Here is a 6,374-nt window from a genome sequence, read left to right as displayed (position 1 = left end):
CCATCTCTCTGCTCAGTGTTCCCAGTCCCAGCCCTGACAGTACGCTGTAAATGCTCATATTGAACAGCACAAGATGATTTTTATTGTCCAAGTGATGGGATTTCAGGGCTAGAATCATTTCCAGTTAATAGTGTGACATTAGTAGTTGATAGATTTAGCCGCAGCCTCGGGAGCTGGGTCTGGCTCGCTCGTCTGCCTTCAGAGATGCTGTAACGGAGTTCAAAAGGACCACTCGGAGAGCAGGGCTGCCAGCTGCCGCTCTCTGCTCCCGAGATAAGGCAAGCCCATTCCTGTGGCTTATTTCCTGAGCATAATGTGCTCACAGCATCTGTCAGGGCTCATTGCTTATAAAAGACAAGGGCCTACCTTAAGCCAGCTTAAGTAGGAGATGAAGTGTGTGTAGCTAAGTCGTGTAACTCATGCAACTCAAATTTCCAGGCCAAGTGAGTCAGGGGCTCAAGCCACACCAAGTCATCAGCTCTCCATCTCTCTCACACATCAGCTCGCTCTCTCTCTCTCTCTCTCTGTTCTTTCTTTTGTTCTTGCTTTCTAGCATGTTCTCTCTCCCTCCTGACCTCTCTCATTCCTCACCTCTGCTCCTCTGTGTTGGCATCATGTGTAAGTAGGTTCCCTTCTCCTAGAGGTCCCCAGAGGTCCCCAGGTCTGGCACTATATTCTACCAGCCTAGAACCCTGGCACAAAGCTTGTCTTTTGTTTTCCTATTTTATCATAGTTTGCAGCCAGTCTCAGGATCTGAGACTCATTGATCTGTCCACAGTCAGTAATGCCATTATTGCCCAACCTAGACATTCAGCTTTGGGGTGAGCCTCAGCCCAACCACATACATTGATCAGGGCCAAAAAGTGGTTCCCCATCAAGTCATGGGAATAAAATATTAAGAAGGAATGCAAGTTGGACAGGTGTGATGGTCAATTTTTTTCTTCTGTTATTATTTGAGTGGTGGCAGAGAGACAGAGAGTATCTCCCACCCACCATACCTCAAATGACCACAATGGCCAAGACTGTACCAGGCTGAAGCCGGGAGCCCACAAATGAATTCAGGTCTCCTGTGTGAGTGGCAGGGCCCAAACTACTTGGGCCATGGCCTTCTTCCTCCTAGGATCTGCATTAGCTGGAAGGTGGAATTAGGAGCCAGAGTTGGCAGCTGAACCCAAGTACTCTGATATGGGATGTAGGCATCTTAAGTGATGTTCGATTTTGTGTGTTAACTTGATGGGACCAAGCTTTGACCCGGTATTTGACCATACATCATTGTGGGTGTTTCTGAAGGGCGGTTTGGGTGAGGTTTAACAGTTGAATTGATGTGCGTAGGTCTCAGCCAATCAGTTGAAGGCCAAAATAGAGTAGAACAAAAGCTGACCCTCCCTGAGGGAGAGAGAACTCTTTCTGCCTGATTGCATTTGCACTGTGACATTGGGTCTTTCCTGACTTTGGACCCCATTTGAAACATCAGCTCCTCCTGGGCCTCCTGCCTGCCAGCATTGGGGTCAGAGGCTACCTCCCTGATTCTCTAGGTTTCAGACTCAGACTGAAGCTACACCATTAACTCTCTGGGGTCACCAGCTTGCCAACTCATCTCAAAGCTCTTGGGCTTGTAGGTCTGCATAATTATGAGGGCCAGTTCTTTACAGTAAATCTCTCTCCACATGAGATGACTTACGAAAGTTTTTGGTAAGATAGAATTAAAAGATAAGTTTATTATTGTGCAGAACATTCTGGAAGTCCATGTGTCGTTTGTTCACAACATACATTTGAAGATCCCTTGGCTGCATGGATAGACTTATCCTTTAAATCCATTTCTCACACTCTGTGTGGGGTCTCTGGGAAGCATAGAAGCTGTTGGCTCTGTTGCTTTGGAGAACTTTCACAGCAGAAGGCCCCCTGGTAGAGGCTCTCCCTGCTCTCTACCTCATCTCGCTTGGCCTCCCTGGTTGTCTTATCCCCCAGGTTCTATCTACTTGCATCCTCACCTTTGTGTCCCTGGGCTCTCTTGTCCTCTCCTTGAAGCCCTCCTTGACTTTACCCTTGAAGAACTGGGCTTTGTCCCTTTCACAGTTTCTAAGGGTGCAGGAAGTTCTCCATAGTTTCTTTATTCAGAATCTACATAGAGTTCTACTGCTTCCCCACTTAAACATTTCTATTGACTTATTTTCATTTTTTATTTGAAAGAGAGAGAGAGAGAGAGAAAGGGAGACATTCTATCCATTGATTCACATCCTAAATGCCTGCAACAGCCAGGGCTGGGCTAGGTCAAAGCCAAGAGCCCTGAACTCAATCTAGGTCTTCCAGTTGGGTGGCAGGGATCCCAGTAGTTGAGTGATAACCTGTTGTATCTCAGGGTGTGCATTATCAGGATGCTGGACCAGAAGCAGAACAACTGGGACTCGAATCAGGTACTCTGATCCATGCCATTCCCAGCTTCCCTTTTGTTAAAGGAGAAAAGACACTTTTTTGATGCAACTACTATGTCCATACCACTGTGTTTATGTCTTATGGAATATGGACAGAAAGCTCCCTTTCTCAAACAGGCCTGGAGGCATATAATCAGGGTCTTCTCCATTCCCCCAAAATACTTGGTCCCAGCACTGCTGTTAGGAGAGTGCTTAAGTTGTGTGGCCAGTGACAATAAGCCAGAGTGATGCCTGGAAGTGAGAGGCACACGTGCCAGAGGTGGTCCCTTGGGGTTGGAGCCTGCTCCAGTAGGGCCAAGGCTGAAAAAGGCTGTTTCACTAGGGCATGACCTCAATTACAAATGGCAATAAGACACAGCCCCCAAATGTCTGGTTCATCTGGCAGAGGCCATCTGGCTACAATGAAAGGTCAGACGGCATGAGGTGCAGCTCTGACACTGACATTGACCGAATGTGTGACTATGGGGAGACGGCTTCATTTTCCTGGGTTTATTCCCTGCTCTGAAACTTAGCAAACAGCCCTGCAAAGCTGGCTTCACGGTGTATGAGCCCAGAGGATATTAAGCTATGAACAGCTCCACGCTTGCTTAGCATTCTGATGTCACAAAATTCTGATTTGTTTAAAAAATATTTATTTATTAGGAAGGCAGAGAAATAGACAGAGACAGAGAGAGAAAGAGGGAGAGATCTCAGCTGCTGTTTCACTTCCCAAATACAAAAACCAGGGCTGGGATTGGCCAAAACCAGGAATTAGGGACTGAATTTGAGTCTTCTACATGGGGGGCAGGGACCTATGTACTCGAGCCAACACCTACTGCCTCCTGGGAACACGTTAGGAGGACGCTGGATTGGAAGCAGAGTAGGGTCTGAAACTCAGGCACTTGGATATGGCCCGTGTGTGGCTCAAGTGACATCTTAACTGCTGCATCTAAGCCCACTGCCCCAAGGGTTTTAACAAGGGACCCGGCATTTTCATTTTACACTGGGAGACCCAGAAGAAACTCCTGGCTCCTTGCTTCAGATTGGCCCACCTCCAGCCATTGTGGCCATTTGAGGGAGTGAACCAGTGGATAGCAGATCTCTCTCTCTCTCTCTCTCTCTCTGTCTGTCTCTCTCTTGCTCTCTGCCTCTACCTCTCTGTAACTCTGCCTTTCAAATAATTTTTTTTAAAACAAGCAATTATGCCTGCACAGAACAGTGCACTGTGTACAAACCAAGTGCTATGCGTCACGGAGGTTGAGCCCACCTCTCCAACCCCACAAAAATCCCTGTTTGGTTCCCATTAGGGAGAGCCAGGAGATGGAACCTCTTCCCGCCCTGCTGTCTCCATTGTGCTCAAGCGTAAGCCCCCAATAACCCTTGCCCAGATTGCACATGGCCTCTCATCAGCTTCCATCGCAAGGCAGTCACAGGACCTGGGGTGGTAACAGGTTGGGAGGGAAACAGATTAACCAGGAAGCAAGGCTGAGTATGTTAGTATATTCCCTTACTGAAGGTCATCCTGCGGTCTTTACTGTGTCAATGTGCTTTGGAACACTGGACTTTTACAGGATGTAAATGTCATTTTCTAAACCCATTTGACCACAAAAGCCTCTCCCCTGCTTCCTTCCCCCCCCCCCCAAGAAGTAGCTCACAAAACAAGTAATACACAGAATACAATTTAGAGGATGTTGGCCTCGGTGCCTGTGAACTCTGGCCGCCTATGCTGTATTGATTGTGTGGAGAGCGGGGTGGGGGAGAGGGACTCAAGCTGGAATTTAGGAATGGAAAGAGGGTCAAGTTCACATACCGAGATGGATGATGCCGGTCCATGACGCAGGGCTCTGTTGCAACGAGGATCTCCCGGAAGCCCTCGTGGAGTCACCATTGTCTCCTGTGAATTCTTGGTTGTGTCGCTTCGCCTACCTCAAGGCCATGTTCCTCCTCAGTCTGGGAACATCTCCTTTCTTGCCCCCCAATGTATATTGACTTTATGTACTTTTACATGTCTCACCTCATCCTACTGTAGTTTCCAATGGAACCATGCTATGGTTGTAGAACTCACCTCCCAGCTCCCACCCTTCTTCTGTCTGGAGCTCCAACTTGACCTCTCTTTTCTAATGCAACCTGGCCTCATGGCATTGCCCAGGTTAAAACCCTTCAGAGGGCCAGCTGCATTGAACAGGAAATCCAGCCTCCTCCTCATGACCAAACACCTTCCAAGACCTGAGCCCACCTGCTTCTCTATCCCGGCTTCCAGCTGGCCAGCCCGTTGCTCCTGTTGTCTGGCCACAAGCACTTTTTTGAGATTGTATTACCAACCTTCAATCACGTTTCCTTAAAGGCCCTTTTCATAAGTTGTTCTCGGTGTCTTGAATATTCTTGCCTCTGCTTTACAACCGCCCATTTCTTCTTTTTCATTCTTTCATTCTCCACTAAAACTCCTCTCCTGAGCCAATACCTTCCACTATGGCTTTTCTGAAGCAAAGATCCCACCCCCAAGACATTTTATCCCCCACCCTCTCACCCCACCCTGGTTATCGCCATCAGTGAATTCCCATCATTTCATTGTCAGCATCCATATAAGCATAATTAATACATTTGTTTATTTGCATATTGTCCAATTCATCACTCGAATGCAGGTGCTTTGGGATAGAGATCATGCCGCTCTTGCATTTCTAATTCTTAACAAATGCCTGGCACATAGTAAATGTCCACTAAATATTTTGTTGGGTGAATGATTGAATTTCTAAGAGTCTGTATCAAATGCTTGCTCCCTCTCCATGCTGGCTCTTCTGATTTTTCCCAATTAGAAGAGACATCTCCTTTGTCTGAATTCCTATAGCTGCTCATCTGTGCCTCTAATGGCCCTTGGGTCCTGCCTCCTAGCATAGTCCGTGGGCTGACAACATCCAGTCTGTGGGTTAACCACACTGCAGGACCCACAGTTTTGTACCCTCCCACAGTGCCCAGCATACAATAGGTGTTCAATAATTCTGATGGACCTGAGTTGGACAATTGAATGAGTTTTCAATAGAACAGGCAACTAAAACATTGTGCAAGAGGTTATTTAAAAATAAAACCACAACAAGCACTGAGTTCCTCGCCAAAACCAGGCACGTTTCCCGGCCATTTTAGCGGTCTTGGAGAAACGCCTAACTCCGGTCTTCATGGATCCAAATCGGCTTCATTAAGCGCTCCCTGGGCCTGTGAGATGGATGGCATGTGAGCAGAGCCCTGAGAGGCGCGAAGAAAGCCCTTCGCCCCCAGGTGCTCCTCCACTGCTCTTGGCCCCAGTTAATGGCCTGCAGCGGAAATTTTCAAGGAGGAAACCATGGTGGCTACCAGAACTAAAATAGACCTCTTTCTCCTGCACCTTTTAGAAATGTCTCCCAATTGAGGAGGAAGCTTGGATCTATGTGTGTGGATTGCAAAGACGATCTGGAGAAAAGGAAGGCTTCTGTACTGGCTAGGACCAGTGTGCGTGACCACTGCTGCTCATTTGTTTCATCTCTGAGGATAATAACACACACTCAGGAGCACTGTTGTGACGATTACAGGAGCGATCACGGGTTAACCGTATACACATGCAGTCAATCAATGCTAGATATGAGATAAGTCCCTTCCTTTCTTCCTTGCCATTTCTGGTGGGACTGCATGTGTGGCTTCTGGGCTGGAGCACTTCAGGGAACAAAACTGGAATTTGTGGAAAGGGGAAAAGTTAAATGAATACTACATGTGTACACACGTGTGCATGGGGCTCATGCATGCTGTGTGTTAGACGCAGGGACACTCATGCTGGCTGTGTATTTTGATGTGGTGAGTCTCACACACACACACACACACACGTGCATTTCGTATTTGTTACTCCTGTTCCTGGAAGAGAATGCAGTTGGAGTCTTGATCTCAGTGTGAACAGAGGGGACTTGCTTATGTTAATTTGTGGGAAAAAAAATGTTCTTC

Source organism: Lepus europaeus, chromosome 15 (assembly GCF_033115175.1).
Source record: "Lepus europaeus isolate LE1 chromosome 15, mLepTim1.pri, whole genome shotgun sequence".
In the NCBI taxonomy this organism is placed as follows: domain Eukaryota; kingdom Metazoa; phylum Chordata; class Mammalia; order Lagomorpha; family Leporidae; genus Lepus; species Lepus europaeus.
This window is presented reverse-complemented; position numbering follows the sequence as displayed.